This window comes from Pleurodeles waltl, chromosome 10, assembly GCF_031143425.1.
Source record: "Pleurodeles waltl isolate 20211129_DDA chromosome 10, aPleWal1.hap1.20221129, whole genome shotgun sequence".
NCBI classification, from domain to species: Eukaryota; Metazoa; Chordata; class Amphibia; order Caudata; family Salamandridae; genus Pleurodeles; species Pleurodeles waltl.
Window position 1 is genome coordinate 897,109,829 of NC_090449.1, and position 13,324 is coordinate 897,123,152.

The 13,324-nt window shown below is 40.0% G+C and overlaps 1 protein-coding gene across 1 annotated transcript in view; it reads left to right on the plus strand.

Annotated features, from left to right (window-relative positions):
* LOC138260834 (ranaspumin-like) overlaps positions 1-9,252 on the plus strand; it is a 55,573-nt gene extending 46,321 nt beyond the window's left edge. The window contains exon 11 of the mRNA XM_069209259.1: positions 9,064-9,252. The gene's annotated coding sequence lies outside the window, so the exon portion shown is untranslated. The remainder of the gene's footprint in view (positions 1-9,063) is intronic.
* The last annotated feature ends 4,072 nt before the right edge of the window (positions 9,253-13,324 follow it).

Consider the following 13,324-nt stretch of genomic DNA (forward strand, 5'->3'; position numbering starts at 1 on the left):
TGCCTACTTCGTAAAAGTGGCATTTCTAAAACAGTAATGTTAAATCCACCATCACCAGTCCGCAGGATTTCTGACTGCCATTCCAACCATACCAAACATGACAATGCCACTCCTTTCAAATCAGAAATTACAACTTAAAAGTATATAAGGAAATTTACAAGCTGTCCCATGAGAGGAGCAGGTTTCACAGTAGTGAAATCTGATTTTTGTAGCATTTCACTACCTGGACAAGTAAAACTTCCAAGTACATGTTCTGCCTTTACTTAAATAACACTCTGCCATTTGGGCTTCCTAGGGCCTAACGTAGGTGTGATTTGTATGTAATAAAAAGGGAGTTTCAGGCTTGGAAAGTAGTTTTAAAAACCAAATCAAAGAGACAGTGAAACTGCACACATTTGCCTTATAATGGCAGGCCTGTGGCATGGTTAAGGGGCTACTTAAGTAGGCTGGCACAATCAGTGCTGTAGGCCCACTAGCAGCATTTAATTTACAGGCCCTGGGCACATGTAGTACACTGTACTAGGGACTTACAAGTAAAGTAAATATGCCAACTGCATATGAGTCATTGTGACCAAGTTTTAGGGAGAGAGCACATCCACTTTAGCACTGGATAGCAGTGGTAAAGTCCCCTGAGTTATGAAGCCAACAAAAATGATGTCAGAAAAAGAGGAGGAGGAAGGCAAAAATGTTGGGGTGACCCTTCAGAGAGGGCCATTTTCTGACAAAAGGCACCCCACATAATTGCTCCATCTACAAATGCACGTGATATCTTCATGAACCCTTTATAAACCCAGGTAATGGTGCCAGGGCCACATGTAGAAACAATGGTGTACTCCCTGAGTACTCACTGCCTAATTAGCAGAGCAGTTTACAACAAAACATAATTTATGCAATATGTAAATCTGTGCAGTAATTCTAAAACATTTAATTTGGCACCTAACCTATGCTTGTGGCACTTATGCAGTGCGTCAATACCTACCTTTGGCTTGAACATAGACAGTTGACAAACTAATTTCTGTAATCCTCCAAGCATTTGACTCACAAAATGTTTTAATTAGCACTGTGTTGAATTATAATATTTATAACATATAACACAGAGAACAACACAATTCTTTCAAATTTCTAATCAGTCAGTATGTGCATTTCTTTAACAACTCTCTTTCCCAGGCATAAAAGTTACTTTCACTTGGACAAAGCGTTGTTCATTAGCCCTCTCGCTAGTACTGCTATACCTGGTTAGCCTTTCCTTCAATACAGATTAGGATCATGCTGTTTAGGGGTTCTTAGCATGTGCCTGCACCACACCTTATAGCTTCAGCATGTACAGGCTCGAAGGTTGCAAGTCACAGTGTTGCATCACCATACCGTGGCTTGGAGGGAAGTGAAGTTGTTTTCTCCTCAGTGAAAGATTAGTTAGTGGTCTCTAGATAGGCAGACCCAAATGACAGTCCTTGGAAAACATTAAGCCCATATTTAAGAAAAAGTGGTGCATCAGATCAGATACACCACGTTTACCGCGCCCCCCTATCAGCACCTAATGACACCATGGTTGAGCAGTATTTAATATATGCTGCACCATGGAGATCATTAGCGCAATAGCATCAACATTTTTGACACTATTGTGGCGCTTTGCTACATTAGCGTCAATTTTTTTTAATCTAGTTTGACAAAGTGCAAGGAGGCCCGTAAGTTTCTATGGGAGCATCATTTTAACACCTGCTCTGAGCAGGTGTTAAAAATGACGTTAAAAGTGACGCAGTGAAGTCCATAAAATGTTGCTGTGCCATTTTTACGTGCCTTCTAGCTCAGGAAGGCCCCTTAAATTCTATGAGGTGCTGGTTGCAAAATACATGTTGGGATTAACCAAGCCATGAAAATCAAGATGAGTAAGGATATGCATGTTATTTTAGTAGTGCTGTCTTGCGTTACCCAGCATCGGGGAGGCTTTACATCGGTACAGCATGGACATTCCTGTCCATCTGCCCATGTATTCTGATGGACACCTATGTTTACTTAGCTCAGTAAACATGGGTTTGAAGCAATATAATGCACCTGCCTGTGGCTGCCGTAATGAGGAGAAACATCTTTATTTGCACTTATTACTTCCTCTTTGAATATGTGCAAATGTGTTCTGGCACATAAGCCTCCAACAATAGCTTTTATGCAATAAGGTATACCTTGTTACATACAACTACACTGACTACAACTCAGGTACTCTTGCTTCATTGCACTAAGCAGTGCACCAGCATCATAGAAAAGCAGAAATATACTATATCTTAGTAGACATTGCACATTCCTGCTCTCTTTCTCTTGTGACAGGCCTCTTTGAAGTTAATAAAGTTCCTGAGCGTCCCCTAACTGTCTTCCTGCAGGGAAAAGAAAAGCACTGCTAGGCACCCATGCCAGTGTCTCTCCTCTATGAGAAGTTTTCACACCACATTCAGGCCAAGTACAATCTGTACAATTGAACATATGTAATGACATTTTACTTCGCCATTAGATTGGATTTTTATTAAATATACAAAATAATCTTTGAACGTCTTTGAATGTAGTTTATAGCTGGTGCAGATCAACAGGTACATATAAAAGTGTATCCTATATAGTTTGACTATCCCAAGTGCTTGTAACAGTCTCACCAGGGACAATGTCAGTTTAGGCCAAACAAAGGGGGACAAGGAGGTTTTAAGGAGGAGGGTCTATCCTCCTTGAAGCTACAGTAAACATATTTAGAGATCTAAACTAGAAGGGTAAACTTCCAATGAAAAAAGTTTTTTTGTTAGAAAAACCCTCACCCACCAAGGTTACCCCATGGTGGCATGCATCATCATTGGGTTTCCTCCCCTTCTGCTGCAGAAAGAGGTGCGCTGTGAGCGATGGAATATGTGGGAGCACTGTTGGTATCAACAAGGTGAAATGCTAGGAAAGGAAAGAGTGGTGGGGCCTTGGCAAGTTAAAAATACTACCATCTGGATGATACTACTAATTTAATATGTCTCACAGTATTGTTAGGAGGGTGGGTATATTATGATCCTGTCCTCCTTAGTGGTCTACATGTTTCGGAGTTTACCCCTAAACTCCTCATCAGGACCAAAGTGATCTCCCCAGTATCACTCCTTGTGAGCCTACCACTAATGGAAGTACTATTACTATTCACTGTAGTAAGGTGATATATACAATTAAATTAAGTACTACCTATCAGCGTCAATGTTCTGCTGGGCAAATCTGTGGAAGAAAGAGGGAAAAATAAAATACGTAAATGCATCTCTCAGGGGTGTGGTGCCCTTGTCACCATCATCCAGCCAAATGGCACCAGTAAATATACATAAAAACGAATAACAAGACGTACTATATAACACTACAAAACACTTAAAACATGTGAGGCACATCTAAGAAAACACACGTGCATGTGTGACCTACTTTCAATGTTTATGGTAATGGCATCATAGGTCCTCCGGGAGAGGGGATGTGCTTGTAGTCACACATAGGAAAATATATATAAATAAAAATAAATTAATATGCGGTGAAAGTCAGACCCAACAAGCGTGTTGCTACCACTGTAGGTGTTCTAGAGCATAGTACACACTTACTTCTTCAAAGCGATACTACCGCCAATAACTTACTTCTCACCTCACTGCGGCCTGAATTCTACCGCAATCCCTGTAGGGATCCAGTATTTGTAATGGAGAACTACTTGCGCGTCCAGGCTTGTCGGCGTGTAAAAGACTAGACCGACGACCTTCAAAGATGGCGGTCGTCTGTGGCCTAAGGAAGGACTGCGAGGGCCCCGAAATATGGGTGCCCCTCCAGATGCCTGCATTGATATGGCATCAGTTAACTTAAAAAAGGTCACACAACAAGGCCAGAAAAAAGGGGGGGTGGGGGCAGGGGAGTGGGTATGTGGGAAAGGAAAGAAAAATGAAGGAAAATTACAGAAAGTGAAAGGGAGAAAAAAGGGAAAAAAGAGGAGAGAGGGAAAAAAGAGAAAGGGGAAGGGAGAAAAGAGTGAGGGAGAAAGAGGGAGGATTATACAACATAAGAAAAATTTACATGCAAGAAAAGCATTTCTCTAGTTAGGGCTGAATAAAAGGGTCGAGAAGTGTCTTAATGGTAATTGAGGAATCCAAATGAGTTAAGTCCACATATGATGTTGGACATCTAGGTGTCTTGCTCAAGTAGGGGGAACAGTTATTAATGTTGCATTAGTTGTCCCCATGGGATGTTTTCATTGAGACCATGTTAATGAGTGCGCGTAGTTTGAAGACCCAGCGTTGTTCCATTTTAAGAAGGAAGGACTTACACTTATACATCTATCCTCTTTCTTGAGTATTTTGGTATTTAGTCTGTTATAAATATACATCATACTCATTGATGGATTGATTGAGCTCCTCTAAGGGTTATTTGAGAGCCCCCGTTGACATAGATGCTTTCAGGCGAACCTCAATGGTGAGGATTTCGCTTTTTAGCTCCTCTGCAAGACGCGTGGATGTTTTTATAATCAAAATCAACCAATTGCGAGTGCAATGCCATGATATAAGTGACCAATCACCAAACGGGGTTGATGATGCTAGGATCCTCTCAACCGGAAATTCACCCTAACGAAGAGCAAAGAACAACTGGCAATGAATGGCACTCTAAAAACCACTAACCATGAGAAACCAACAGCCAAGAACTATTTGCTACTATTTGACAGTGCATACCCACGCCATCTGAGAGAGAATGTCCCATTTGGCCAGTTCATCAGACTCAGAGAAACTGTTCCAAGGTATCCGATTACAAACAGCAAGCTCAGAACCTGGCATCCAAATTGGAGTCTAGGAGCTACCCCCCAAGAATCATCAGCCATGCTATGAAACAAGCATGCAACAACAACAAGCAGGCCCTTTTGAACACCCCACCTCCGAAAGAGAAAGGAGAAATGCCCATATGTATCACCACATTTAATCTAGCCTCCAATCTGGTACATAAGATTATTAACAAACATTGGCGCATTCTGAACAGCGGCCGCCTGAACCTTCCCAAACCTATGTTTTCCCAAAGACATGGCAAAATCATAAAGGACATTCTGGTACACACCCAACTATGCCAACCCAAGAGAGGGTTGAATACCACCAACCTCCTACTACCACCCACAGGACATTATCCATGTGGCAACTGCAGTGTATGCCGTTTGACACGTGCAACCAAGAGGGTCACTTTCAATAAAGACTCCACATGGGATATCAGAGGTTTTAACAATTGATGCACCCAAGGAGTAGTTTCTATGATTACATGCCCATGCAATCTGCATTACATTGGAATGACTACCTGCAAAGCAAAGATTCGCATAGGGGAACATCGCAGTAACTTAAGGTGTGGCCGCGCTATGACAAAAATGTCCTCCCATTACATCGCTAGCGCCCACACAGTAGATGATTACCAATGGGTCATCCTCGACATCACAAGGAGGTTACGTCTGAGTCCTTCCTCTTGAAAGGGAACAACGCTGGGTCTTCAAATGACGCACTCATCAACATGGTCTCAACAAAAACATCCCATGGGGACAACTAATGCAACATTAATAACTGTTCCCCCTACTTGAGGAAGACAACTAAATGTCGAACACCATATTTGGACTTAACTCATTTGGACTCCTCAATCACCATTAAGACACTTCTCTACCCTTTTTTTCAGCCCTAACTATAGCCATTTTTTTCTTGCATATATATTTTTCGTATGTTGGGTAATCCTCCCTCTTTATCCTCACTCTTTTTCCCCCTTCCCCCTTCTCTTTTTTTGACCTCTCCTTTTTTTCTCCCTTTATTTATTCTTCTGTAATGTTCCTTCATTTTTCTTTCCTTTCCCACATACCCTCTCCCCTGCCCCCCCTTTTTTTCCTGCCTCGGTGAGGAGTAGGTTACTGGCGGGAGTGTCGCTTTGAAGAAGTAAGAGTGCACTATGCTCTAGACCACTTGCAGTGGTAACAATCTGCTCGTTGGGTCTGACTTCCATTGCATATTTATTTATTTTTATTGATATATATTTTCCAGTGTGTGACTACAAGCACCCCCCCCTCCGGAGGACCTATGATGCCATTAGCATAAACACTGAAAGTAGGTCACGCATGCACAACGTGTGTTTTATTAGAGGGGCCTCATGTTTTTTAAGTGTTTGTAGTGTTTCTTATATGTAGTACGTCTTGTATTCGTTTTTATGTATAGTTACTGGTGGCATTCGGCTGGGTGATGGTGACAACGGCACCACACCCCAGAGAGATGCAATTATGTCTTTTATTTTTCCCTCTTTCACCACAGATTTGCCCAGCAGAACATTGACACTGATGGGTAGTATTTAATTTAATTGCATATGTCACCTTACCATAGTGAATAGTAATAGTACTTCCATTAGTGGTAGGCGCACAAGGAGTGATACTAGGGAGATCACTTTGGTTCTGATGAGGAGTTTAGGGGTAAACTCTGAAACATGTAGACCACTAAGGAGGACAGGTACATAATATACCCACTCTCTTAACACCCCTTTTTAATCATACCGCCCCTGTGAGACATATTAAATTAATAGTATCATCCAGAGGGTAGTATTTTTGACTTACCAAGGACCCACCACTCCTATCTTTTTCTAGCATTTCACATCGTTCATACCAACAGTGCTCCCACGTATTCTGTCGCTCGCAGCATCCCTCGTTCTGCAGCAGAATGGGAGGAAACCCAATGATGAAGCATGCCACCAAGGGTAACTCTGGTGGGTCAGGTTTTTTCTAACAAAAAACCTTTTTTTGTATGGAAATTTACCCTTCTGGGTTGGGTCTCTAAATATGTTTAATGTCAGTTTTAGGCCTAGTCAGTGGTAGAACATGCCATTTCTACTTTGTCAGAATTTTCGCCATTAACTATTATGCACCCTACCTTGTGAGCAGCAAGGTTTGTTCAGGAGTAATTTGTTTAATATTTGATATCAGGTTTTCCTAACCTGTCAAAATGGTTATTTATTTCACAGACTAGACTCCCCTACACTACTCCAGTTGCTTCCAGATTTCTAGAAAAGCTTTACATATTTGTCAATCAAGATATGGACAGATAACCAGTGCTTCTTTGAAAATAATTGGGCATGGGCATTTGTACAATTTAAGGGTGATTATAAACACATTTTCAAAAGCTCCTCTTTTTCAACACTTGACAAACAGAATTACACAAAATAATATTGTTTTTACATTTTCTATATATACTTCAGAATACATTGTCTGGAATGTTTTTTTGCTTGAGCCCAACCACAATTCTCTGTACTCTGTGGGGTAGAGGTCCATATGGGATCTCCTTTGTGATGCTGAGTAGAAGAACGTAAGATTGCGGCAGGGCCTTACCAGTTAGGCACGCTTAGTAGTGTGCATCCAAGTTGATGGTAGTGAACAATAGTCATTCTCAACACAACATGAACCCTCTCTCTTGTTCAACTGACACTCATTAGGTGACAACGGATATTTAAATGCCATATGTGGTAAAAAGATGGTGGTCCATAATCACTGCCCACACACCAGTGGTTTGGATTGGGAAATGGAAATGGTCAAATTAGAATGAACAATATTCCAACTAGTAACTAGTTCAGCCTATTCAACCTTAAAGACATGGAAGCATGTGGGAAGTGGGACATGTATAGGATCTCCAAACTCAAAGATGTTTGTGCTAGTCATCTATGATTTTATTTAATCAACTATGCAATTTATTAGTGCTACTCAAGTCCCCAGCAATTAGGTAACTGCAGCTAGGACATGCTTTGAGAAAGTGTACTCATTGAAATAGCAACATCCCAAATACGTTCTTAACGCAAATATGGTGTTGGCTGACAACAAAGGAAATGTCCTAGATATACAAACTGCTAGTTCATAACTCACCCCACAAAATAAGTCTCCTGAGGACTCAGTGACAGAAAGGCCTGACCAATTTAAATATGCAAAGGGGAGTGGCACAATTTTACCCAAGTGATGTAGCAATCGAACGTGGACTCAGACAGGTGCAACAGAAAATTGTTCATAGGGATTTACTGCACACTCACACATATATGTTTGGGAAGACAAATGATGATCTATGCTCTAAGGTTAGGTGAGCATTTTTTTGTCAAAATTTGGTAGTACTATAGGAGTAAGGTGTTTTGTGGTAAAGTGAAAAAAACACCTTCCAATCAAACCCCACAAAAATATATTCAACTGTTGTGTGATAGGACCGTTGGTTGCATATTGAGGCATTGTCAAGATAACAACTAGAATTGAATTAAAATGTTTTGATAAAACATGGCTGCTACGGAACAAATACAATTGATTAGCATATAGAGGTATTACTGATGTTTGGGTGAACTCTCACAGCTGTAATTGGAATTAATGTGAGAGATGCTTTATCACTGTTGCACTTGATACTGTATGCTGTTCTCTGATTGCCTACATTGATAGGACTTAATGTAACTTATTGGTATATGCCTGACCTTATATTGAATACTTACTTGATCATTATTGTATTCATAACAACAGAAACCAATAACAATAAAAAATCATTCCTAGGTACTAGGTAATGTACAAGGTATATCAGACAGGTTCAAGCAAATAGATTATACTAAAAAACTGTCAACTACTTAACTTTACTACAAGCACCTATATCTGATGGCTGTGTAGACCTTCACTACCTGTCATTTCGATGACTGGAAAGGGTAAGCAATTCTCTAGTAAAGTGAGAGCCTAATAGGATTGTTCATAAGAATGGCCTAAGGATCAACTATTTAACTCAGCATCATACTAACTCAGATGATTCCTTGATTAACTACTCAATTCTTTATCATAAACATAGATCCTTCATTTATTGTAACCTGGTTAAATTCCAAAACTCCAACTCATTTAGCAACACAACCACACGCATGCAGTTTGTACAATTATACAAACTATAAAGCAGTTACTTTAATACATGAGTGAAGGTTTGTGAACTCTCATCTTCAGCCTCAGTTCAACTTCATTTTCACTCAGTAACTGAACTATCTTCACTATCCTCAGTGAACTGCTCAGTATTTATGGTTGTTTTCTCTTTCCAGGGAGCACAGTCTCTGGTCTGTGCACCAGTAGAAGGATTCTGATGATGGCTGCCTGATCCTTCTCTCTTCTACATTTCTATTCAAGAGATTGCCTTCTATTCAAGTGCACATCATGCATATTGTTCACTTTGAATTTTGTATTATCCTGCTGTGTTTTGTGCCAATACTTCAATAAAGTAGCAAAAGCATACTAAATACTGTCTCATCCAAGTTACTGTGCCCCCTCTACAAAGGTTACAATGTTCATTAATTAGGTCAGAAGAATACTGTCTTAAGTAGAAAAGAGTTTTGGAGTGCATTGGTAACACTTCTATTTACAGCACATATAAAATGAATGTGTGGTATGAAGATCTACAGGAAGAACAATTTTTATTACATTATTATTTTTATTGCTGATTGCTGTAGGCTGTAATATTCTGACTCACTTCAAACCTTCCCTTAATGAGTTGTTTTGGCCGTAAGATGACATCTTTATCATAGGATTGGAGATCCTTCTTGGCAAGTATGACACTTTTAATTTCAGTAGGTAAATGCCAAATCTGTTAATTGTGTGTGTATTTTTGCAAGTACATCACACATAAGGCCTGATGTCTGATACTCTTTTGCTGTCTGAAGACATGGAACCCACAAACTCATAGGCTCTGTGAGCAGAAAACAAAAGTATGGAAGGTATCTTAGAGCTCGTTCATTCAGTTTTGCTTCTCATTTTGAATTATAAAGAGGTGGGGATACAAAAGAATACCAATCCTCCTTTGGAATCCCAGTGAAATGTATCAATAGTTTCTAACAGGGAGGAAGCAACAGTAGGGGAAGTAGGTAGTGGTTGGGATGACTACAGCCTGCTCCCCCTAAAGTGTTCCCAAATGGGAAACAGTTTTTTTAAAATCAATACATGTCATTTTAGTAGACAAATGTCACATTAAAAATGTTTCATATGTTAAAGAAGTCTCTTGCAGGCCACCATCCCTACATTCACATGGCTTTACAGGTGGCTGAAATTGTGATCTTCCTGGTTAATATGGAGTTTGCAATGTGACTTCTTTGTTCATTGGTCACTTGTCAAATTGCTTTGCAGTTCACAAACCAGCTGGCTTACAATTTGGACATCCTGGTTCGCAAATAGGGATTAGCACATTAGGCACGTAGGGACAAACAAAGAAGCATCTCTGACAGTGATTTCTTTTGACAGCGAAGCAAAATCGAATATTAGGTCCAATGTTAAACAAGTCATTCAGAAATACTTGGGAGGACCCACCTTAAAAAAGCATAAATGGACTGATGGGTTTTGAGGACTGCCTCAATTATACTAAACCAACAGACAACATGTACCTAGGAAATGGGTGCCATCCACTGAGTAGCTGGATCCTTTTTCTATGAAAACGGAGATAAGAGAAATTTTAAAACCCTAAAGATAGGAAACAAAACAATGCGTATTAGTAACTTAGCGAACTATTTTGTTTCTCACACAGACTGTAAGAAAACTAGGAAGGCATTTAAAGTTGAAATAAAATACCTTTGACACTACCCTGGGAAAATATTAGATAAGGCACAAATGGAATCTTCAGAAGAGCTTAAATTGCAATAACAATACACAAGAACCTTACATATAGTTCCATGAACTGTCACACTTTAAAGGAAGGAATGATTGATGCCTTCTGACATTAAAACACATCCCTGTGTTGTACTTTAATTTCCTTTACCTATTTCTTTCTCTCTTTGTCTTTCTTGCACTCTCTCTTTCTTTCTCTCTTTCTCTCACATGTGCTCTTCTAAACCTCACAAATATGTTCTCTATATCATAGAGAGTGAATATGTTGTGGCAATTTGACATCAAAGGACCAGATTCATTAGATCTAGATGTGGGGCCACTCATGACAAAATTCAATCCGGATAACAGTAGAGCACAAAACAACAACTGTACGTCTGAGTAGGAGAAAATGGCTTTGAAGCAGCAACTATCATCGTACATGTCTAAACAACTGTCAGCATCCACTGTTCAAATGTTTTGTTGGGATAGTTAGATAAAGCTATGAAATATGAGGTTGTAGCCATTAAGATGACCTATATGTACTGAGGGGTGTAGGCCCTGGCCCTACTTTCCTCAACAGAGGTGTAGCACAGCTAATGTGACTCATGGTGATGAACTAAAACCTAATCACCAGTAATACAATGACAAACAATTGAGACACTTATTAGAGCATTGTCACTAAGATACTTAGATCATACTTTACATCAATCTATCAAGTCAATTCCTGCACATATTTATCTCAGGTTTTGACTAGTCTGCAGCCACAAGTGGGGGACAAACCTAGTACCATTTCAGAGCAATATACTTTTGTAATAGCTGTAGGCTCCACCAAGTAGGTATCACTCACTTTCTTACTTAATCATAGCACTGCCCACATTTATTTATGTATTTAGACATTATAGGGGTCATTACAAGTGTGGTGGTCAGACCGACAGGGAACTGCCAGCACCACAAGGATCTTGGATCCCGGCAGTCTGGAGGTGGCAGAGATTCAAAACCTCTAGGGCAGCGCTGCCCTGGGGATTATGACCTTGTTCTCTGCCAGCCTTTCCATGGCAGTAACACCGCCATGAAAAGGCTGATGGGGAGCAGGTACAGGGGGCCCCCTGCCAAGCACCATTGCAGTGTTCACTGTCTGCTGTATAGACAGTTAACATAGTGAGGGTACTGGTGCACCTGGCTTGGTACAGTATTGCCGCTGGCTTGATCATGAGCCAGTGACAATGCTGTTGTCTGTGCCCCACTAGGCCAGTGGGTGGATACGTAGGTTTCTGCCCTCCGACCTAGCAGGAATCTCTTAATGACTACGACGGAGAGGTTACCGCGTAGGTGGCAGCCACTCCGTTGGGAGTTTGGTGGACTGGCTTTTCCGTCCGTCAAACTCGTAATGACCCCCATATGTTAATGATATATGAGTAATTAATTTGAATATTTATATCACAACTTAATAACTGACTCCTCATCTAAGTAAGCCTAGCTAATTAAAGTAGAAATATATTAATTTACTATTGTAGGGAGAGATTGCAATTAACTACTAAGTCCAAATTGTGGGTAAAGAGGACATTGCTTATAATGGCCACACACTAGAAAGGCATATGAATAATCTTCATTTGTCGTAATGTTTGTCTGCTGAAATTGGCCATCGAAGTAGAAAGGGATTTGGCACCCCACATTGGTCAGCTATCATTGAATATGATCTGGATATTACTCAAAACTGGTTTTGTATGAAGAACATGAACACGTAGAGCTCACCTTCCATTGATGATATACCACATTCTTCTGAATCAACATGGCACAAGGTTTCTTGTTGAAATCCTCTGATGCTGTAAGTGATGCAGAACACTGAGAAATGTGAATTTGACAAGCATGAGCTTAGGTTTGTTTGCCATTTCCTTTCCTAGCAAGGAATACAGGTGGAGCCATGAGACACGTGGAAATACCTCTTCATCAGTAGATGAGTTAGACCTCAGATCATTTCTGGGTATGGCAAGCTATTTTTCTCACCACAAGAACTCTGTTCACACCCTAAACAAGACATAGCATTCAACAGGTCATGCAAATGTTAACTGGCATCAGAATACCTGAGATGGTCTTCTCGCAGGCTATGTATTAAAATTTGACTCTCATCTTTGCACAGAACTCATAGAAAATGTCAGTGCAGTGGGTTTAGTTACCAACGGTTTTCAACGCATGCCCAGTGAGGAGTGAGTAAGGAAAGTGATGTTGTATCCGGTCAGTTAAAATGTTTATTCGTGGTCATCCCCATTAAACAATCACATAATACATAATTTGTACATTTTTATATAAAATTAAAGTACTATTGATGTTACACAATTCCCTATTAACTGCTGCTTTGTTTAAACAATCAGAGGCAGACAACTGGTGATGCTTCCACAGACGCACATCTCTGCATTCAGGTTGAGAAATTATATAGAACATTTTTATCTTTCTAGCATATGCTAGAATAATGAAATCCATTATGAACTAATAAATACTACTAAACAAATAGAATGTAATTGATAAAACGGTTATGCTGTGACATAGACATAAGAAATTTGGGCAAGCCAACAACAATGGTTTCACTAGAATCTCAAAATTCTAAAGCAGGTGCATATTGTAGCACCTCAATCTGACTTCATAGAGGGACAACTGATTTTCTGCTCTAGATTTTAAACTGTACAGAAAAACAATACATGTTCTACAGCCCCAATTATATTTCTTCACACTAGATTT